Genomic DNA, 23,912 nt, shown 5'->3' with positions numbered 1-23,912 from the left:
TTGTCTCTTCAGATGATTTTTCTTGCATTTTACCATGTCTTGTAATTTTTTGTTGAAAGCTGACATGATGTGTTGGGTAATAGGAATTGAAGTTAATAGACCTTTAGTGTGAAGTTTCATGTTAATCTGGCTAGGTGTTGGGGTGTGTTTAATATTTACTGTAGCTGTAAATGTCAAAGGCTTCAATTTCCTCCAGTGTCCTTGTTTCTGTCTTTCCTGGGGTTTCCCTAAATCTCCTTCTTAAATAGAGTCTATGCTTTGAAGCTCCTTCAGCCGTGATCCTATTACTACACTAGAGTCCTGTGGATGTGGTGGTAAGGTGCTGGGGGAGGGGACATGATTAAATCTCAGTCTTTTATTAGGTCTGTGTCCCTGGGTTGTGATGTTCACAAGTGCTTCTATCTTACTTTCCACTCTTTATATGAGACAGGAAGGCTGGAGGGGGCTTGTAGTTGGGTAATTTCCCTTCTCCCATGTGGGATAAGGCTTGGTTGTCTTTTCCTCTGTTAAGTAGGCCTTTGTTATGGAGAACACTCAGGGGATATTTTAAAATATTTTCAAAATGGTTATCTTTCTCCCAACTCCACCCTCCCCTGACAGAAACATCAGAGTTTCTTCGTGGCTCTTCACTGTGAGAATCTGGTGGAGTTCCTGGAAATAAAACCCATGAATAGGTGAGGGCCCCTCCTAAGATAGTGACCCCAAGAGTTTCTCACTCTCATGCTAGCCCACACACATCCTTCAGGATTTGTCAAAGTGTCCTTTTATGTGTTTCTACCAGTGTATGACTCCAGTGGCTTCCGCTCCAGGTAAGCCGATCTTTAGTGTGATTCTCTGAATTCACCCTGTCTGAGGATTTTGTGTAGTAGTTTGCCCTGTGACCTAAATTCTCTGATGGCTCCATGAAAAGTAATTGATGTACAGTTTGTTCAGCTTTTTCCTTCTTCTAAAGACTGGAGTGATGACTCCAAAACTCTTTAAATGTCAGAGCTGGAACCAGAAGTCACCTCTCAAAGAATGATTATTTATTTTCCTGTTCCTCTTCCCACATTTCTAAATGAGTTTAGTTGGGTCAGAAACACACCTGAAAAGGGAAGTCCGAGGAGAGGATAGAACACCATTCTTCTAGGGGAGGAGACCAGGCAGAACTAGGGGTTCAGGGAGGACTAGGGTTTCCATCTGAAGGTCAAAGACTATCTGGCTGTGGTGATGAGTTCTCAGATAAAATTCCTAACTAGTGATTCTGCTGTCCTGGGTCAGGTTGCTTAGAGTTTTGGATCTCTGCAGGAGAACAGAGTTCCCAGCACTTGATCATGTGTCACATTCCCATGGCAGGCGTCGCTCAACCAAGCCTCCCTTCACGTTGGGCAGATCAGGAGAGCAGGGCTGAACCTCTGAGCAGAGGCTGGAGCCTGAGCTCTGTCCAGGATACAGGGTCTATCTGAGGGAGCACAGTCGTGATTGTTGGCCTCAGAGTCTATGCCCTCCTTGAGCAGTGGACTTCTGACTCAGAATATCAAGTGTGGACCTCATAGACAAAAATCCTCCTTTGAGTTTTTCTAAGAAGGAAAAATTGAAAAAATATATATATTTTAAAGATTTTATTTTTTTCCTTCTTCTCCTCAAAGCCCCCTGGTACATAGTTGTATATTCTTAGTTGTGGGTCCTTCTAGTTCTGGTATGTGCGATGCCACCTCAGCACGGCTTGATGAGCAGTGCCATGTCCATGCCCAGCATCTGAACTGGCGAAACCCTGGGCCACCGCAGCATAGCGTGCAAAATTAACCACTTGGCCAGAGGGCCGACCCCCCCAAATATTGAAAATATTTTAACACCTTTAAAAATTAATTAAAGGAAGGAACACAAAGTTCTCTTAATTAAAATAGAGAGTTATATTATTCTTAGATATTGAGTATCTGAGTTTTCTAGAGAGAGAAATGAGCCCCAGCCCCTTATTCTTTTCTCTTTGTTCTTAGCATCAGGGCAGAGCCAAGAAGAGAAGGAAAGGTAGAACATTGAGAGGTAAGGTTCTGCCTGTTCCACCTGAGCTCGCCAAGGGTGACCCTTCTTATCCTTTCCATGAGGTCCCAGGAAGTGGGAAAATATGAAAGGACAGCATGCACTGGGCACCCTTACCTCTGCCAGACCTGCCAAGGCCCCACATGTTTGTTCTGGCTCTGGCTGCAGCTTTGTACGTCCTGTCTCCCACAGCTCCCTGGGCCGGCATCATGACACCATCTGCTTTCACCAACTGTTATGTCCAGACTCCTTCTGTGAGGTGTATAATAGCACAACTGCTGAGGCCAATTAGCTGCTGTTCCCAGAGGCTCTGGGTGATGCTACTCCTTCTATGTCCCCTTTGGCTTCCACAGCTTCTGTTACTGAGTCCTTGTTCACTCCGTCCTCTGCTTTCTCAGCAGTCTCTCCAAGAGCCCTAAGACTAGCCCCTCTGCCTGAGCCTTCCTCACCCACCTCCATTCTCTCACCTGACCTAATCACCCCCTTAGCTGACTTTCTTTCACCCTCACCATCAGGTCACTCTATGCCACCAGAGCCTTTTCCTCCCTTGGATTCTGAATTCCCAGCAGACCATTCCTCACCCCAACCCCTTGCCCTTCCCCCTCTCCCACCACATGACAGTCAGACAGCAGATCCTGTTCTCCAACCAGAGGCCACTCTGTCTCTACGTACCATCCTCTCTCTTGACCCCACCCTTTGCCAAGATATCAATCCTTTACCATATTTGTCCCAGAAAATGAATCTCATTGATTGATTGGCTTGTCATTACACACCACCAACCCTGTCTGTTTCAGCACTGCCAGACTGCCCATTAACTTTGACTCAGTCTAAATCTATTTCCATCTTACTGAAGCCTGTTCTGGAGAACTCATCTCCAGATAGCCCTGGTGGGTTGTCACTTGTGTCCCAACAATCAGAGGCACTGACCGTTCAAGTCTGTCAACTTCAGAATTCTCTTGTTGGCAGGCTCATGCCAAGAACATGTTCTTCCTCACATTATCACACTCTAAATTCAGCGAGAGCATGTTTCCCTCCAGACCAGAGACCTGTCTCTGGGGAGACTCTGCTACCAAGCACATGATGGCCAGTAGCCATCTTTTCCTTGGCCTTAACATACAGGCACTCTTAGTGAGACAAATAAAAAAGAGAATGGCTTTCTAGATTTTAGAGAAGAAAGAAAAGGAGGAGGGATTATTTTCAAAACATATGTGGTCAGAAAACCAAGAGATACCTTCAGGGAATTCATTGCAGCCACTTGATGTGCAGGACACCACAGCCTCCAAATCTGGCTAGAACATCAAAGGCAAACCAGAGAAGCTGTGCATTTATCAGTAGCTATTGTATGTCAAGACTTTGGGGGAAAACCTGCAGCAGAAATAGAGCCAGCTCTTCTGGGGTTTTCCCTCTCTGCACAGTGAGTCCCCAGGGGCCACTCTCCTGGTTTCTAGCAGTAGTTCTCTGCTAGAGTCTCACTTTGCCTTATTCAACAGAGTCTGTAATGCTTCTTCAGTCAAAATGTGGGATCAAGAATCTTCACCACTTCCTCATTCCCACCCACCTCCCCTCCCCAATGTACATCCCCAACCCTTGCCTCAAACCAAGCCCCAGTCCCAACCCCCACCTTCAATCCCCACTCCCAATCCTACCATCTTCTTCTCCATCCCAGATTAAGGACTGTAGAGTGTCTTTCCATAGATCTCAGAATGAGTTAGACTCCCATATCTCATCTGAAAATCAACACCTGGAACGGCACGTGTTGCAGAAGCAACAGGAAATTCTGTGGGGTTTAGTCTCTATGTTCCAAAAATCTCAAGAAGCCATTTGTCCTTGAGCTCCCAGCCTTCCATGAGTCAGCCAGTCATTCCATGCTTATGTACCAGTCTCCATCCTTCCTGGCCATTTTCATATCACCAGTGAACTCTAGGAGAAAATGGAGCTCCATGTTCTAAGGAGACTACTCCCATGTTGGTGCCTCCACATCCATAGGAATCTAGAGACTCTAGCACTGATGGAGCCTCAGTGTAAATGCATAGAAACATCTCAGCAGAAAGGCAGATATGCTCACTCACAGCTCTCTGAGTTTCAGGGCCAGAGCAGCGAGGATCTAGTGGAGACGGAACTAAGTCTCCCAAGAAGCTTCCACGAGATAATCCCAACAGAGTTTCAGCTAAGGAAGGATGTGAGGAGGAATCTTGGGATATCCTAGGAAAGAGCTCAGAAAACAGCCCTCCAAGGGTCACTAGAATGCTATGTAGTGAAGGGTCTGCGGGCTGCCACAGAGACAAAAAGTAACTGTGTGTAGCACTCAAGGAATCACTCAGGAAGTGAATTCTTAAATGTCTCAAAGAAAGACACAGACCAGAATGAAAGGAGAATCATTCTTAGATCATATTCGAGAATGAAGTTTTGGCAGATCACTGCAGGGAGGATCCGTCTAGGAGTGTGTCATTCATGGCTGGTTGAGGACGACCCATCCCCTCCTTCTGGGAGTTTCCAGACCAACAAGGAGAACACAAATTGGAAAAACACAATGGTAGGGAGGGTGTAGGGCCAGATGACCACTCTGGAGCTTTCTTTTCTTGATCCCAACACCTGACAGGTGCTGGAAGCCCATATTATAAGGTTTCACGTGAGTCAGAGGTGGGGCCTATTCCTCAAAGTTCTTGAATCCATAAAATTCTATATGTTGAGAGAAGCCAAAACATGGCCTCTTCCCCAATTTGACTTTCTCTCCTCAGCCACCTGTATTTGTGGGGTGGAGTCCAAAGCTGAGGTTTCCAAGCTCCTTGAGGGAAGCTCTAAAAGTTTCCAGGGAAACAAGGTGAGAACAACCAATTCAGTCCCCATTCTGGATCGTCCTCTCCCTGCTACCTCACCTGTGGGCAAGAAAGACAGGGCGCCCTGAAACCATCCCACTCTGATATCAACCACGAGCTTGCCAAGGATGTCCAGACAATTGAGCATGGTAGACAGTCTTTAGAGCCCCTCACACACAGCATTACAGACAAAGTGAGTCAGAGCGAGACTGTTCTAGACAATACTAGAAGCAGCCCAGAGGTGCCCACAAGGCAAGCTGGGGCTGGATACGAGCCAAGGGATGAGAATGTGAGTTCCAGTGATAGAGCAGAAATGATTCAGGGCCAAAGGATGTACTTAGAATTCAAGAATTCTAAAGAACAGAAGAATTTATAACATTTTTCCATGTCCAACAGGTACAGGCAGATATTCAACAAAGCTGAGGAGCTGTATGCTCTTAAATCACAATCTTGTGATATCTTGACAACCAGGGACTTGGGAAGCTCCCAAATGGTAAATGTCAATACAAGTAAAGTAGAAACTACCCTGATCAGTGAATGTCCCTCACCAAAAATATTGGTTCCCCAAGATTCTAAACTATCAGACCTTAAAAAACAGCTCCTATGGGCTGGCCTGGTGGATCAATTCCAAGAGAAACATCATAGGGCAGGAAAGTTCCTAGCAAAAAGCCAAGCTCATGACAAGCCATTGGGAAGATCCTAGAGAAACTGACATGTAGGTTCACTGAGGCTGTGGAGTTAGGTCAACAGAAGGAGAAACTGCAGGCCCAGATAGAGCCTGACAAGGGACATCCCCCCAACAACGGGGCTCTCTCTGACTCCCAGCGAGGGGACTGGGCAAGGACCACGTCCTGCAGCCAAGACCCTGCCTCTGCTGACCAGAGTAGTTTATAAGTGTTAGCCAGAACAGAGACAGGATCGGACATCCCTGGAAAGTTGTGGCCTTCGAGGACCAGCATTTCTGTCAGAGTCAACCCCCTTCCCTGCCTTCCAGGGAGTCTATGCCCCATCCAAGCCCCAACTGCATGCATTAGATATGCCAGGTCCCTCCGGTCACCGTCACCCCTGAGGAAGGCACTGGGTTCAGGGATTTGACTCTTCTATTCAAACAGAAAACGCTTCTCCAACACTTCCAGGGAGGAAAAATGTCCCCAAAGAAATCAATCAGTCCTTCTTGAGAAAGCATCACAATTTTCATGAGAACACATCCTCTGATGAGAACAATGGTTAGCCACAGCCAAGAAAACTTATCCTCATTTTTTTCTGCTAACACAAGTGGTGTTCTCTGCATCATGCACTGGGCATGTAGGTTTGGGGTACTCTGGGGCTTGTGCTCAGGAAAAGGAAGGAGGAGGTCAGCTCTAACTGATTGCCTCTTTTGGTTTCTAAAAGATGACAAGTCCCTTTTAGGGGACCTGACAGTGGCCGTCTCACTTTTATCCTGGGTCCTTTATTTGACCCAGCTCAGATGTCCTCTATTTAAAACACTTTATTCTTTCATAAAAAGTACAAAAAGTTTACTCTAAAAACTTTAGTCCTTTTCAAAGTGGGCAAAACCCTTCAAGTCCAGAACTTGGCTCAACCCGTCTTTCCATCTGCTCCCTCACTATCCTGAACTATACACAGCTGCAGGGTGGGATGCTTTCCTCTGGAATAATACAGCCAGAATTCCCCCTTGTGGCTTCAGAAAGTTTTGGAATTGGAAGTGTGGAGGTGTTTAGGCCCTGAGGTGAGTGGTAGGGGGAAATGTTGCTCTTGAATCTCTTGGTGAGGAATAAATGTCACCTGCTCCCCAGAGCCCTTCTCTCCCTCAGGAAGTCTGGGGTGTGGGCCATGTCTCTACTCCTCATCTGACCGTAATGAAAATGGGGAGCAGTTCCCCTTTCCCCTTCCTTTACCATTCCCAGAACAGTAGGGAGAACAGAACTTGTAGCTCTGAAAAGGATCAGAGATACGAATATTTTCCTGAAAACAGTGGCTTATTTTCATTTAGAAAAAGTTGCTGATTCCAGAGACTCTCACAGGTGGGCGGTCAATGGGGGGCTGTGTATGGATGGGTTTTGTAATTGTGGACACTGGAGTGGCCAGGGCAGGGTCTAGGAACTGGGTGGGTCTGGCTGAAGAGTCTGTTATATGTGGGGTGTTAATCAGTCTGGAAGGTATACTTTGAGATCTACAATGAGGTCTCCCTGCTTGTGAGGAACCTTGAGGAATCAGAAGAGCTGCTCCTTAGGCAAATCTCTTCAGGCTGCCTAGCTTGATAGCAGTATTGCAAGACCAAGCGATCACCTGGCCCTCACTGAAGGAACGGTCATCGGGCAGCCACCCAGGACTTGGGGGAAAAAGAGACAGAGAGTAAAGAAAATGTAATCTTGGAGTGAGTGGGAAAGGAAGAAAAAAGGAGAAGGGGAAGAATGACCTCATCATCACTCTTCATGACCCCGTCCTGGCCATGCACTCCACCCAACACTACCTAGGCCTCTCCTCCTGGAGACTGATCTGGGCTTAGTGGAGCAGAATGCTACCACTGCAGCATAAGAGGATGTGGGATAGTCTTTGAGCATGAAGACAGTATCTCCAGGGAGACTGTCAGGGAGGGTGTCCTCCTATTTGGTGTCTGCCTTTCTAGCCATGCTACATCTTTCTCCAAGATTACAGTAATTTAGGGGTGTATTCTATTAGTAATTTAGGGGTGTGTTATCTATTGCTGTATAACAAATTCCCCAAAACTTAGTGGCTTAAAAAAACGCATATTAACTCACAGTTTTGGTGGGTCAGGAGTCCAGGCAAGGCCTACCTGGGTTCCCTGCTCCAGGGTCTCTCACAAGGCTGCAATTAAGGTGTCAGCTGGGTTAGGGTCTCATCTGAAGACTTGACTGGATAAGACTCACTTATTTACTCATATATAGTTGTTGGCGGGATGCAGCTCCTCAAGGCCTGTTGGACTGAGATCCTCAATTCCTGGTGGCTGTGGCTGGAGTTGGCTGGAGGCAACCCTCAGTTCCTTGTCCTGTGGGCCTCTCCAACATGGAAGCTTGCTTCATCAAAGCCAGGGGAGAGTCTGACAGCAAGACAGAAGTCACAATCTCTTGTAAACTAATAACAGAAATGACATCCCATCACCTTTCCCTTATTCTATTAGTCAGAAGCAAATAACTAAGTCCAGCCTACTCTCAAGGGGAGGGGTAATTACCCAAAGGTGTGGATATCAGGAGGCGGGGATCATTGGAACATTCTTAGACGTCTTCCTAACACCAGGGGTTCTTCTTGGACACCCCACTCAGTTCACTGAAGCAAAAGTGGCCAAAGGTGACAAGTGGATCCTTGGTTCTCATCCATATCCATGTCGTCAAGGTCAAAGCTGCTTAAGAGCTGAGTGGAGTGACGGCTGAAAAACGTCAAAGAGGTTGGAGCATCCAAAGAAGGAGAAAAAGGTGGCATGGAGGTAGAGGTGGTGTGGGGTCATCATGAATGGTAAAGTGAAAGGAGCCCTTAGAACTACCTGATTCACCACTGCCAGTATTCAGACTTAGAGGGGAGGAAAAGCTAGGTGCAATATGGCTCACCCTGGCTCCACCTCAGTCTCTCCACTCTGCTCTAGCTCCCAGACAACAAGCCTAAAGAAGCAACCTTCAGCTCCTGCAGAGACAGCCAACCTTATCGAGGAAGCAAACCCTACAGGTTGCATTTAAACCCTACAGGTTTAATTTCTGCTCTTCTTAATATATTTAATATAACATATCCACCATTTCAAATTTGATTCTCACAGCTTAAACAGCAGAGAGAATGAGCCACACAATTGATGGCAAAGCCAGTACTAGGGAACTCAGAGTATTTAACTCCCATTCTGGGATGTTTTCCATCTACCCATGGCCTGAGGACTTCTAACCAAGGGGAGGTGGTGACCTAAAGGGGCTGATGTACTGGTTAGGGTCACATAACAAGTCACACCTGGTGCCAAGATACTTGCTTCCATTCAGAGAAACACTGGATGAGACAAGGAGACAGAATTTGCACACTCAGTACATCTAGGAAATGACCTGTCCAAATGAGATGGTAGCAGTGTCCATGAGTGGTCCCATACTTTTGTTCTGCTTCTAGGACTGTTTTCCTTTTTCCCAGACTCCTGTTCCTATGGAAAAGCAGGACTGTCATCAAAAGAAGGAAAGTTTATTAGCTGAACAGTAATTGGAGAGATGAGGATCAATTTCTCTAGAAAAAGGTTTCATGTGCTTGGTTCCCACATCCAGGGATCACAGTATTGTGCAATTTCAGGGGGGTCTCACTTACAGATTTCGTGGTGCCTGAAGAATTGTCACTGACATAGAATGCAATGGTAATAGGCTACCTGAATTTTTACAGCCTCAAGCCCACACTCCAAATCTAACGTCAGGATAAAGAAAATGCATGAATTGACTGGTACCTTAACATGGGTTGGGCAGGGAACCCCAGATCCCAGGTTCAGGCATGGTGAATTTCTCCTGTGCCAGGTGCTGCCTAAGGGAATCAGCTTCCTTGAGGTAGCCTTCATGGGGATTAACATTGAGAACTGTGCCCCCATCTGCAGTCACAATGAAGGGGCCCAGACTACGAGAAGGGGCTCTTCTCTTGAGGGCTTTCTTCTAGAACTTCCACTGGCCCTGGATCAGAGCCTAAATTTGGATATTTTCCTGGGGTCACAAGGACACATTGGGTCTTCATTAGGGAGGCCAAGTGGCAGCTTGGAGACTTGTGGAGGCTGCCTCCTTATCTCCCAGGGCACTCAGGGTCTGTTCCTTCCTTCTATGGGGGGCAGGGGGCAGAGAAGGAACTGACTATTACGTAAGTTTAGCAATGCTTCACTGTGGGAGGGGGTTGGGCTGACAATGACAAGAGGGTGTAATTTTCCTCTACAGGGCTTCTTGCCCAGCTGGAGGCAAATTTCATTTGAAGCAGGATAATTTACCAAGCTATTGACTGCTGTTTCTACTCCCTGCCAGAGGGGCTCCAGAAGGAATAAAAGTTATCTTTCCCCTTTTGTCTCACAGGAAGTTCTGCGCTTCTGGTCTCAGGGGTTATCAATGGCTTTCATGTTTCCTGACCCCTAACAGAAGTTGTGATGCACCTGTTCTACAGTCCTGTCCAGACCATCATGTGGGAGGAGAATTTAGCTGGGTGTCCCCAGGAAAGAGGAGATAGGGGTTGACACAAGTGTTGGGTGAAAGGAGAGCAGCCTAAAGGTAACAGCGGCTCCAATGCCTTGAGAGTAAAATTGCAGAGATGAGTCCCTCAAGTGGGTGGGTTCTGTGTGGAAGTCCTCTAGGAGACAGCACAGGTTTTACAGGATCAAGTGATGTTGCTGAGATGACTAATCATCAAGTGCCATCACCCTGAGAGTTGCAACAGACACTGCATCACTCACACTTGGCACAGAGGCTGTGTGGCCACTGGCCTTTTAACGGGCCAGATGGGCTTGGACAATGAACATCCCAGGGGCAACCCAGATGGACCCAATATCACAGGCTCTTTCCTACATATTTGTTTCACAGTGAATACTAAACTATATACGCAAAAGGCTCCCAATAATGACTAATAATGGATATCTCCCTACCCTTTAAAATGGGGGCTTTGAGCCAGATTTAGTTTAATTTAGAAAAATTAAGTACTGCTTGTTGTACTTGCATGATGTGGAACAAATTTATGCTTTTATGCATATTATCCCATTTAATCTTTACAACCTTTTGAAATAGGTTTCGTTATCCTACTTTACACCAGGGCACAACCTGAAGGTCAGAGAAGGTAATACATATTTGGTATGCTAGCATGGAAGAGGGAGCCGGGGAGGGAGAGCCCCCTTATACTGTGAGGGATTCTTTGGATGTAAATGACAGCAAATACAAAGAGGATCTGTTGACTCAGGAACCTGAAAAAGTCTGGGAGTAAGGCTGCCCTCAGGCAGGAGGGTTCACGCTGGGGCTCAGTTGATGCCATCAAGATTCAGTTTCTATCCACTTCTCAGCTCTATATTCTGCACTGGCTTCACTGTAAGACTTTCTGTCTGGCAAGTTCATAGCTACATCTTCCAAGCTCAAGTGCAGCTTAAAATGGGTTGTCTCTCTCACTACTCCCTTCAAAAGTCCCACTGTAGGGGATGGCCCCATTGCCAAGTGGTTGGATTTGTGTACTCTGCTTCAGCAGCCTGGGGTTTCACTGGTTTGGGTCCTGGGCTCAGACCTGGCACCGCTCATTAGGCCATGCTGGGGTGGCGTCCTGCATGGCAGAGCTAGAAGGACCTACAGCTGGAATATACAACTATGTACTAGGCGGCTTTGGGGATAAGAAAAGAAAAAAGTCCCACTGTACCTTATTGTCTCTTGTTGGGTCACATGCCAATCCCTGACCAATCATTGTTGCCAAAAGCATGGAACGATCATTTTGGCCAAGCCTGAGTTATACACCCATCTTTTTTTTTTTTTTTTTCAGATTGGCACCATGTTCGTGCCCAGGATCCGAACAGGGGAAACCCTGGGCCACTGAAGTGGATCGAATGAACTTAGCCACTCTGCCACGGGGCCGGCCCCTATACACCCATCTTTAAAGTAAGAGTGTCACGGTAGACAATACCACTTGCACTTGTGCTGAGACTGAGAATAGGGTTAGTTCCTCAGAGGGCAACAGAAGGTCTATTTCCAGAAGGTGAGTGAATGCTGGGCGTCAAAACAAAATCATAACCAAAACCAAAGCAGATGTCTACTACAGCCCTTTCTCTCACCACCCCATTTCTGCCTTCACATCCAGAGTCATGCCACACACTGAAGCTTGGAGTTGCAGGAAATGCCAATTCTGTAGAGACTCTAGGACAGGAAAACAGCCTGGGACAGGAACTTCAAATTGGAACAATTAGTCAGAGGCCCCAACATCCATGTGGGTAGACCATCCAAGAATCTGGCCTCTCACAGAATACCCCTCCTCATCTTAGAGCCCTTTACCTCCATTCCACATCAGTTGTGGCCATATCCTAGAACTTATCACCAGGGACGCTTCCGCATTCTGAAAGAAGATAGTCTGACATTCCACCCTTTATCCTCTCAGCTTATGCCCTCGGTATGCCAACTCCTCAACCTATTCAGGAACTACAAGCCACTTTATACTTTCCCCTGTCCATCTGACAACTTCTGTCTCCATTTCCTCCCTCTCCAAGGAAAACTTCATGGCCCATCACTTAAACCCAGGCCTAAACAGCGCTACTCTAAATGGCCTACCCCTTTCTCCTTTCATCTGTCCTGCCTGGCAAAATCCAACTCTGCCTTTTTTAGACCTGCCTTTGAATAAGGGGCTGATTCCTCTTGGATGAAATCACACGAGTAAGAGTGTTGGGTCCCCATAAATGTCTGTTCTACAGCTATTGGTCAGCTCCACCACTACCTGAGAATCTGCAGTAACTCCTCCTGTGTTACTACGTACCAGGTACTCTTCTAACCACCTGAGACACCCAGTGGAGGCAACAGAGTCTCTGCCTCGATGGAGCTTCTGTGCTTGTTTTCTCAGTCAACTCTCTTGCCTAAGTTCTCACAACGATCTCACTTTCCTACAACGTGTCCACACTTCTCCAGCACATGTGCTGGACCACCACAGGGGAATGAGAAGTCATCACATGGGAACTTTTCATCATAAAAACTTCAAAACAACAACAAAACGAAAATGCAATCTCATTCCCTCTTTCCTCTTCCCTTCCCATTATACAGAAAGGTTTCCCTCAATGCTTTCCTTGATCCTCACGAGCTGGGATCTGCCCTTGCTTTCCAATTCACAACACTTTTTACACGTGTGGAGTATGTGGCTTAATTATCTACCTTCCCAGAGAAGAGAGACCATGTTTCCCTGATCACAGCCAGGGACACCTAGCACAGATCAGAATCCTCTGCAGGAACATATAGGCAAAGGGAGGGATTCCTAAGGGGAGGCCCTGCCCAGTGTGCTCTTGGGGGTAGGGCCACACCCAGTGGCAGGGCCTCAAAGATTGTTTGAGAGGTCTGTTTGGCCTAATGGTAGCAGCACAGGCCAGCTGGATCCTGTTTCCATTGCTTCTGGAAGACAAGAGTTGAGATTTAACTCAAAGACAGGTTCTTGCAAAGGATTCTGGATGCCCAAGCGACCTTACCCCCTGCCCTGCTTGAAGGGTCCTTCCCTCCATTTACCATTTCCATCCAGGCCAGCCAGGGCTCGTGCCTTCTCAGCCTGAACACCGACTCAGGGCCCAGCCTCAAAAGATGCTTGGAGGTCTGGAGGTGGGGCTGCATCTGCCAGACACTGCTCCTTTCCCGAGGGAACCTGAGGGAACTCCACCGAGGTGATCATAGTAATAAATAGAGTAACAATATTGATGACTGTTAAGTCTTCACCTTGTACTGGCTACCTGGCCTTGCACAAGTAACCTAAGTCTCAGATCTCATCTATTAAGTATGGAGATACTAATACGTGCTAACAGGGTTGGCTCTGAGAACTGGAATGAGCAAGTAAAGAGCTCTGAACAGTTAGAACAGTTAAATTTCTAACCTCAGAAGTTTAACAGGTGTCACCTATGATTACCATTCCCTTAAAATGCTAGACCTCCTCTTTATCATTTTAGAACTATCAATTTTCCACTACGTCCTTCCTTCCTTCCTAACAAATACATTTATTTAGTACCCAATATGTGCCAGACACTGTGACAGGCTCTGGAATACAATGAAAAGCAATAAGAGGTAGAGTTCCTGCCTTTGTGGATCTTACAGTCTAGCGAGGAGACCAAGCAGAAATTAAGCAATCACATAAGATTGTGTAAATGTCCTGTGTTACATTCTATGAAGGTTTCATGAGCTGGTTGATGGTGCGAAAGGAGTTTAAAACTCCAGCATTTGGCCTAACCACAGAGGAGAGGGTCTTCCTCAAGTGTCCCTCAGGAGCTGATAAAGGTTAAGAGGTAAAGGGTGAGTAGGAGACAACTTGGCAAAGCAGGGAGGGAGGAGTGTTCCAGGCAGGGGGATCTGGGTGATGGGAGCAGAGAGAGTGAGGAAGGAGAAATGTGATGCAAAAAGAAGAGGGAAAAGCACGGGGGGCACAGATTATGCAGACCTCTCTGGGACAAATCAACTAGTTAAGTCTTTGGAGCAATGGGAAGGCCAGGGGAAAATTTTAAGTTAGGATTTATGTGTATTTGTAGGGTATTCCGATTTTAGTAGTATTATTTGAGTTTCCAAAAGATTACTGTGAATGAATTACCATGAATTAATACTGTGAATTAATGAGTTACTGTGATTTAAGGTGAAGAATGGTTTGGAGGGGGATAAATAGGATGTGAGAGGCCAGTGAGAAGGCTACTGCAGTGATCTACGAGAGAGATGACGTCAGCATGGAATATGCTGGTGGGGGCCAAGGTGGAGTGATGTGGACGGATGTGAGTGGCATTTAACAAAATTCTTAACATTGGAGATAGATGAGGTTGAGAGTGGGGCAGGGAGAGCTGGATGCTATGGATGACTTCATTAATTCTGATGAGACGCAACATTTTTCCTTTTGTTTCCCTCCAGTGCCCAGGAGGTCTAGGTTCATACAACATGTGGGGTCTTTTACAGAATTGGAAGAGTCAGCAGACCCGAAACATTTGAGAAAGACCACTTGGGCTGCCAATTAGCCAAAATCAAAGAGGAAGTTGATCTTTAACCCTTGTCTTTGTTTTTTCCAGCTGCAGAAGTCAATTTTGGTTGCTCTCTGACTCAAGTAAGCACCACTCCCTATCACCTTATCCCTTTGAGGGTCAATTCCACTTCTATAGTTTCAGTGGGACATGATTCTCACGGACAGTAGAAAGTTGGGCACCCAGAGCTGCACCTGTGAAAATGCTTGCTCCTCTCCAGAACTGTTAGTACTTCTGGGAAACACGTCCTAGTGCCAACCACTCACCGGTCCCGAAGTGACCCTGTTATTTGAGGAGTTAGTAAAGGAAATGATATTTTCAAAACCCCAAGAGGCACTCTCTTTGGGCACTGAAATGTGTAAGTGATAAAATGCTCACGAGGCTTAAAGACCAGGGAATAAATGGGGGCTGGATGCTTCCCAGACTCTCTATGTGTCAGAAAAATACATCTGAGCTCAGTGAAATAATCCAGGACCAAGTGTTCTCCTCAGTGGAATAATTTGACAACAGAGACGGTCAATTTAGAAAAGCTATCTTCTTTGGTCCCTGCTTTTGATTTTTTATTACAAACGAAACACAATCCTTAGGCGGATTTAAGAGCACAGGACAAAGACTGCTAGATGTTGAACTGCTGTGAGCAGTGTCCATGTTTTACTCATCTTTGTATCCAAGCACATCCATGGTGCTCGTCACGTAGTAGATTCTCAGAGAATATGGGGAGTTAATTATTTTTTTGCCCCACTCGGTAGAAATGGATGCTTCCTGTACTTGATATTTATTTTGAACACTTTTTAGCTAAAAGGATATTCTAAAATGAAATATTAAGGAAATCAGTTTTAATATGATTTTACATATACCATTTTATATGTATGTTTTACAAATAGATACTCTTGCACATATGGGTGCTCTCCCTGGAACATGCTTTTGCAACCTAAATTGCACTAAAATGAGGTTACTGATAGGGAAGGAAGGGAAAGTAAGGTAAAACTCACAGCTTAATTTCTAGACAGGATTGCTATTTTAAAAAAATCGATTTCAGGTGCTTCTTGTGCACCTGGCACAGGCACTGGAGATTTAATGGTCCTTTGTGATGTGACATGACCCAGAACATGGTCCAGTAGTCCCCCATCCTTTGAAGCAGTTGGTCTGTTGTGTACTTTCCCACCATCAGCTCCCCGTCAGGGACCCACTCCTTCTGCTCTGTCCTGGTGGACACAGTCCCTTGACCTCCATTCTTGCACTACCCTAGTCTCAACTTCTTGTTGCTAGATAACTCTCTTAGCAGTTCTCAAATTGTGGTTCCCAGACCAGGAGCATTTGCATTGCCTAGGAACTTATTAGAAATGGAAAATCTTTGGGCCTCATCCTGGACCTACTCAAGAATAATTTTTTTTTTTTTACTTTTTATTAAGATTATGATAGTTTACAACCTTGTGAAATTTCGGTTGTACATTATTGTTTGTCAGTCATGTTGTAGGTGCACCCCTTCACCCTTTGTGCCCACCCCCCACCTCCCCTTTCCCCTGGTAACCACTAATCTGTTCTCTTTGTCTACATGTTTAACTTCCACTTATGAGTGGAGTCATACAGAAATTGTCTTTCTCTATCTGGCTTATTTCATTTAACATAATACCCTCAAGATCCATCCACGTCATTGTGAATGGGACGATTTTATCCTTTTTTATGGTGGAGTAGTATTCCATTGTATATATATATATATATACACCATATCTTCTTTATCCAATCATCAGTTGATGGGCACTTAGGTTGCTTCCACATCTTGGCGATTGTAAATAATGCTGCAATGAACATAGGGGTGCATGGGACTTTTGGAATTGCTGATTTCAAGTTCTTTGGATAGATACCCAGTAGTGGGATGGCTGGGTCATACAGTATTTCTATTTTTAATTTTTTGAGAAATCTCCATACTGTTTTCCATAGTGGCTGCACCTGTTTGCATTCCCACCAGCAGGGTATGAGGGTTTCGTTTTCTCCACAACCTCTCCAACATTTGTCACTTTTTGTTTTGGTTATTTTTGCCATTCTAATGGGTATAAGTAATATCTTAGTTTAGTTTTGATTTGCATTTCCCTGATGATTAGTGATGATGAGCATATTTTCATATGTCTACTTGCCATCCGTATATCTTCTTTGGAGAAATGTCTGTTCATGTCTCCTGCCCATTTTTTGATCGGGTTGTTTGATTTTTCTTGTTGAGTTCTGTGAGTTCAAGAAGAAATTTTGGCTGTGGGGTGGGACCCAGCAATTTTGTCTCAACAAGCAGGTGATCTCCAAGGCAAGAACCTCTGCTGTATGTAGAGCTCAGTGCTGAGCATATCACCCCTTTGCCCAATGCCTTTTATTGCCTTCCTGCCAACAACAATGTGAGCACGTGTGTGCGTGTCCTTCTATCCAAGCCCTTCTGCAGTCGAGCACCAGCTCATGTGTCCCTATCCACATAGGTGTGTTCCACACTGTGATCCTCATGGGTTACCCGCTCCTCCCTCTGCTCTCCTGCCTCCTCTCTCTCTTAATGTTGGGTCCTCTGCTAGGAATGCCCCCTCTCCTCCCTCTCCTTGTAGAAACCTTATCATTCTTTAAAGCCCACTTAATAATTATTTCTCTAAGGAATTCATATCTGTGCCTTTAAAATCAAATAGTACTGAAGGGTTTATAAATAGCCACAACAGGCCCTCTCCCATCTCACAACCCCAATCCTTCCTATCCCCTCCGTTCCTTTCCCCACAGAAACCACTTTAGCCATTTCTATTGTAGTTCTTCTTGCGTTTCCTTCTATTTACATAACTAATATGCAAATAATTCTATTTAAAAGTAATTTAAAAATGTTATTTACTATCTTCTTGCCATGGTAGATAAAATTTGAATAGATAAAATGGTAGCTGGATAAAATTTGGTCAACACCTAATTCTCCTCTTCCCTCGTCTCAGTTAAATCTTGCTCATTCCAAGTTCACCTTGGTATGAAAGGTGACCCCTTTGCTGGAATGTTTTCAGATACTGCTCCTCCCCTGCTCCCACAGAGCTTTGTATCTCTTAATGCGTTGTGCCCCGCACCCCTTGTGCTACTGCCATGTTTGTATGTATGTGTCTCCCATCCCCACCAGCTTGTAAGAGCCAGGGAAGTCTAACGTGTCTTTGCTTTCTCTGAATCCTGCCTGTCTCGGGGGAAACTTGAATTCTGAGTTTCCCTGGCTTTATGGTTTAACAAAGCCTTAAAGAGTTGACTGTCAGGGCACAGCTGAAGGCACTGTTTTTAATTTAACCCTTTCTTCTGGGGAGACCTAAGCAAACATGTTGAGTAATTTAAATTCTTGTTCAATAATTATTTTCTATGTCTGTATTCTATGATATGCTGTGTAACACAGAATCTAGAGATGTACATACCGGTGGGAGTGGTCCCCTTCCAGGAGGACAGACCTGAGAAAGAGGCTGTTGCAGGCTCTAGGAGCAGGCTTGAGGCTGTTTGCACAGAGCCTTCTGTGGTCCCAGGAACCCCAAGAAGAGTGGGAGGTAATGGGTCTTGGTGAGCATGTCCCTTGCCCTATGTAGAGGGGCATGGAGGAAGGAAGGCTAGATGTGATCCTATAAAGTGCAGAACTCAGGGTAGGGCCAGTAGACAGTCTAGGGATGGTACAGGAGCTTGGCATGATCAGGGAACAAAAAAATTTGTGAAGCTGGAAGAAGGTAAAGAGAAGAGGCTATGGTAATAAGATGAGATTGATGAGATAAACCTTGAAGACCATAACAAAGCATTTGGATTTTTGTTGTATTGGTATGCTTGTTTGCCAGTCAGACTGCACTTAGGTTGGCAGAGCTTTAAGTGGGAGCTGACTGGGACCTTGTGTGAGACTTATCTGCAAAGATCTAGGAGAGGGGACCTTCTGAAAGAAAGGGCTTGACATTCCCGCTAGTTTGTGGTCAAGCAGAGGTCAAAGTAGACCAAAGTATTCAGGGGGAGTCAAGGTGATATCCAGCCCTGAGGAAGGAGCTTTTCTATGTGATTCACTGATGCACACTCATGTGCCTGGAATTGGAAACAGGACTTGTTCTAACTCACTCAAGAGCAGGGCAGGAGGTAGAAGGCTGCACACCTTGCTGTGAAGCTGACAAATCTGCCCATGTATCCTTTCATGTTTCACGGTGCCTTGGTTTCCTTGAGGAAACCAAGGAACACCCTGAGGTTCTTTTCAGCAGCGCCCTTGGACATCTTACTTTGCTCCCTACATTTTTGTAAAGTGAACCCCAGTTTGCCTGATTCTCAAATCCTGACTCTGTAATCCCAAACTCCAGCCTTTGGGTTATGTATTAGCTCTTTGTCTTGCCACCTTTCCAATGTAAGCTTTCTCTAATGGATTCGGACTTAGCTGGCCCGTCTGACCTCCTGATGCCATATGGCAAACACTGTTCCAGTTCTGACCACTTGGAATCTAACTTCTACCCTAGCTAGAACAACCTCTGCCTCCCAGCAAGGAAAAGTTGAGCATTTTGTTAGGAACCACTGGCTTCAGAGCACCTGCTTGGTTTCCCTGGCAACAAGGCAATGGCTTGGCTTTCCTTTAGTCCCTGAGCCTGGGGAATATGATACTACAGAAGGAAAATTCAGAGCCCTGAGGACAGGTTCCTGCTGGGTCCACCCAGTCAGTGGAGGTTGGCATGCGGATACAGACCCTGCTTTCACAGATACTGGGGCTAGCAGCTGCTGTGGGCAGTAAGTTCACTCCTATTTACTGATCCAGAGAAATTTAGAAGCAATTCAGCAGAACTCTCCAAAATTAAGCAGTCATAATGATTTATGAATATCCAGAGCTTTGGTTGGGAATCAGGGGTGGGGAGGTGGAGTGGGGAGGGGGGATAGTGTGGTGATTGATGCAAAGTGATTGCATTTCTAACATATTGCATTTTAGGAGCTTAGAGGGTGAAAGTTCCTGAACCCCAACACCCATTTCCAGAAGCGGAACAACAAAGTTGCACCTACAAGAACTGACACCTCTAGGAAGGACTGACACCTCTAGAGCTGTATGGACTATCCTGGGGAGATTGAGGCGGAGTGATCCAAACTTCCACCACAGTTCAGCCACAGCCTCAAGAGAGGATTATGCAAAATGAGCTAGCTCATGTCAGTAGACTTGAGTCTCCCAATATTAATAAGCCTCCGTGCAAGGCTAGAGATGGGACTAGCACACGCTATGACTCCCCCTCTCTCTTGGATGGTAGCAGAGCCACTTCCCAAGGTGCGCACATGTGTGCACACATGCATGCCTGTCCCGCTCTGTTTTCCAGCTCCCCCAAGCAGGGCACCTATATCCCTACAAGACATTACACCTGTTTTTATGCAGATTGCATTATTCATATTGTACCTGTATATTCCATATTGCATTTCTAAAAGATACTTGCTTAAAGACCATCTATTGCACAAAAAGTATAGATTACTTTAATTTTAAGGATTTGTTACTGGAAATAATATTCAAGAACACCGTCCTCTGGTAAGTGCCCTGTTTTGTACAGAGAAAACCTTTGAGAGTGTTTTCCACATGATGCTTGCACCATAAAGATGTCCCTGGGCTATCCTTGATAATAGTGGCTGATGTTTAACCGTGGCAGCAGGACTTCAGCCATTTGAGAGGCAGTAGAGTAGCTGAGAGCCCGGCTCTGAATCAGATGCACCTGGATTCAAATGTCCACTCTGCCATTTGCAAGCTTCGAAGACTTGGGCAAGTGCCTTAATCTCTCTGCCTTAATTTCCTCATTTGTGAAATGGGATTGTTAATTTCTTCCTTAAAGGGGTTTAGTGAGGATTAAAAAAGGTAATGGATGTAAAGTCCTTAGCACATAGCAAGTGCTCAAATGCATGATATCAAGGTTTACTGAACTCTGTCACTATCCTCATGCTTGTGAATGCTCTTTAAATATTTGCAGGATATTTCTTATATGTAAAAACGTTAATTACCAAAGCATCATATGAAAAAGCCTGTTTCATCTCTTTCTATTTTCAAATCACTTATTTTTTTTTCCCCAGAAAAAACTTGCAGTGTAGAAATATTTCTGTGTACTAGAAGTTGATTGCATTGTTTTGCTAAGGGCCCTCCAAAAGGATAAATATGACTTGGTGGCTAGCTTGCATATAAACAATGATTTATAGCTCACTTAGTAATGGCATGTTTTCAGAGTTAACTAGACTTTCAGCTTCACAGAGAAGATTGCATGAACCATTTTCTCCCCTACCTCACCCTCTCTCACACACACGCCCATACCCACTCCTTCCCCAATTATACTAAAGCTGATAAAATTCAGTTTAATAATCTGAATTTAGATAAACTTATTTCTCTGAGCTCTGGTAAAGAAGTGCACTTTTATCAGACATGCTTTAGTACTTTTTGTGATCCAAATGCCCAAAAAAGCTAAAATTAAATTTTCTTCTGATGTTTACTTGTTCTCTTCCATTTCTAAGCAAGGGAGACACAACATCTTTATTTTGACTCTACAGTAATCAAAGGATGTATTGGTCTGTGGCCTCAGAATCCTTTAAGACCTAGCCAGAAGGAAGGGAACATATTTCTTGATCTCTAGAATGATCAAAAGGCAATGCAGGAAAGCTGTCAAGCAAAAAGGACACACGATCTTTCCTTGTCCTCTGCACCGAACAGTCCCTAAAGACACCAGTGTATCTTCCTCTCTCATTTGATAGTTTCACAGGCAGTTCCCATGTCAGAATGGCAGAATTCCAGTGGCTCATTTGTAGAAGTGAGTTACGTGGAACTCAGAGTCCACTCTCCACAGAAACCATATTATGCATGGTGCCTAGCTATGTTTAGCCCATAATGCTCTGAAGTAGAGTCCCAACAGAACTATAGGACTTGGCCACTCAATGAACAGTATTTTTACAGGGAGATGTGTTCAGGGTCCAACTAAGGATGCCAGGAATGAGGGACTTTTCCTCCCCCACTATCCCCAACTTCTAAGTCACCTACAACAGAAAATCCCCCTACTAGATGGTTGGAAGGAGGATAATGAGGTGTGGAGCTGGAGGATTTCAGAGTTTGGGGACTGGGGGATGATGTGCTGTGAGAAGCTGAGAATTCGTCCTTGCTCAGCTTCAGAGCAGCTCCTGACATGCTTCCTTTCTTTTCATCCACTGACCCTGATAATCGATCTTCTTCCCTTTCCCTCCACAGCCACAAACAACCGCTTCCTTCAGAGAAGAATTTCTCTTTTCTCGTTTTGGATCAGAACAAGGAATTCCCTTCACTTGCCTGGTCCTGAGGCAAATACACAAACTTTGTCAGATACTCTATCGAGTTAAAAACCATTTCCCTCTGACCCCCTTCTCAGTATTGTTAGCAGGTTCTCCAGGTTAAGGTAAAAGCCCTAGTTAATGGTCAGTGCTTTTTTCTACTTAAGGAAGTGGTGTAAGGTTTATCCATATTTGAGGGGGAATCATAGATTTAGGCCTTAATACAAACATTTCATCGAGAGATGTAGCTGATGGAGGTTTGGGGGTGAAGAGCATGACAATGGGGTTGTGTGGCACAAAATAAGGTAAAATGACAGTGTGAGTAGCACCCTCTAGTGTAGAGGAGGAGCTGTGAGTGGAGCGAGGTGGCTGGGAGAAGGGGTGTGTTACAGAGCCCCTCTCTATGCCTTTGCTCTAAGTCCACTCCCGCAGGAGAAGGAGCCCCAGATGCTGGGTTCGGCTGCTCAGAGACTTCTGAATAAAGCACTCCAAGGACAGCATCTGGGAATGAAACCACAACTAAGATGCCATCAAAAGGGACCAGGGAGAGAGGTGAAATCCAGAGAGGGAATGAAACAGGCAGTGAGGGAAGGTAGGCCAAAGCAAGAGATCCCGGTGGAGCCTGGAGAGACTCCCAGCCTCTACCTGAGGGAGCGCTATAAGCATTTCCTCTTCTAGGATTCTCAGGCTTGAAGAGGGAAGGAAACTTTTGAAGGCACTGATTAGAAGTGCATATCATTCCTCAGATCACCACCAGTCTTGCCTGGGCTAAGGACAAGAGTGTCAAAATAGGAGTGAGGAGCACTTGGAGCATCTGGGCAGGTGAAGCAAGCAGAAGTAAAAGCCACAAGGCTTAACAAGCAGGTATACGGCAGAGTTAGTCATTGGCTGCCTACATGCCCTTAATTGTTTGTGACTTCAGATGCCTCCTTGGTTTGGCCCTCATTAGCCTTTCTGACTCTGGCTACTCTGATCTTTTGTTGAAGTTGACATTTGTCATCCTGCTGACCCCATTCTAAGTACAGACCAGGTTTCACTCATCGGCTCAGCCCTGTTGCCTCCGTCCTGTCCTATGGAGTGTGATGAGCTATGAGGAGAACGAGTCAGCTCCTGGACTTTCTTCCTGTCTGTCATTTGTTTACTGAGCACCTATTATGTGCCAGACACTGCATTAGATGCTGGGGACATAATAGTGAACAAAACTGACAAAAATCTCTGCCCTTAGGGAGTTTACAGTCTGGTGGAAGAGGCATACAAAAACCGAAGTAAATAGCAAAAATATAACCTATGATATATTGTGCTAAAGCCAGAAATGGGGATATGATGGTTAAAATTGGACACAGGGTGGCGAAAGGGGTGACTTGAATAAAAATTTGAAGGAGATTGTATTAGTCTGTATTAGAGCTATCATAGAAGGATACTACAGTCTAGGCACCTCAAATGGTAGACATTTATTTCCCACAGTTCTGGAGGCTGGAAGTCCAAGATCCAGGTGCTGGCAGGGTTGGTTTCTGGCTAAGACCTCTCTTCCTGGCTTGCACATGGCTCTGCCACTTACTAGCTATGTATTTTTGAGAGGGTTACTTCACCTCTTTGAGCCTTGCTTTGTTAATCTGTAGGATTGGGATAATAAAGAACCTGCACTGAAGAGGTAGAATGAGGATGAAATGAATTAAAGTACAAGATGTATTAGAATAGGTCTGGTCCATAGTAAGTGGCATAAAAATATTAGCTTTCATTGCTATAAATGTTTGCCTTCTTGGCAACTATATGTATTGCAAACTAGCCAATCTTTGGTGACTCCAAATGTGTGAGTTGCCCTCTCCTCTCCTATGAGGTTCAGATGAGCTTACCAGGCTTTCACAGACAGCAAACAGAGTCAGTGGTCAAAGGGCAAACTAAATAAAAGAGTCCAATAGAAAAAGACAAGAGCCATTTGATGGGAACACTTGGTTGGAATACCAAATCCACAGGGCCAGAGGTAGGCTCAAAGTTTGAAGTGCAGAGAGCCATGGTTTGGAGTCAGACAGAGGCGGGGCAGAGTTCCGAGGAAGAAGGAGAGTTCAGAGTGACAGCAGGCCAGGAATGATTGAGAGCGTGTCCAGGGTGGCTGAGGCAAAGCTTCACCTCCCCACTCAGCTCCGTCAGGAGAACTCCATTAAAGGCCCCGG

At 45.4% G+C, this 23,912-nt stretch overlaps 1 long non-coding RNA gene across 3 annotated transcripts in view; it reads right to left on the bottom strand.

The window, feature by feature from the left end:
* Nucleotides 1-7,565: 7,565 nt before the first annotated feature.
* Nucleotides 7,566-23,912, bottom strand: part of LOC103560043 (uncharacterized) — a 224,494-nt gene continuing 208,147 nt past the window's right edge. For all 3 annotated transcript variants that reach the window (XR_011531872.1, XR_011531874.1, XR_011531876.1), the window contains exons 5-7: nt 8,787-8,967; nt 8,029-8,223; nt 7,566-7,896 (exon numbers count right to left, since the gene is read on the bottom strand). This is a non-coding gene — a long non-coding RNA (uncharacterized lncRNA). The remainder of the gene's footprint in view (nt 7,897-8,028; nt 8,224-8,786; nt 8,968-23,912) is intronic.

Source organism: Equus przewalskii, chromosome 22, assembly GCF_037783145.1.
Source record: "Equus przewalskii isolate Varuska chromosome 22, EquPr2, whole genome shotgun sequence".
Taxonomy (NCBI): Eukaryota; Metazoa; Chordata; class Mammalia; order Perissodactyla; family Equidae; genus Equus; species Equus przewalskii.
Note: the sequence above shows the minus strand (reverse complement) of the source record. Positions and strands in the feature narration are given on the sequence as shown.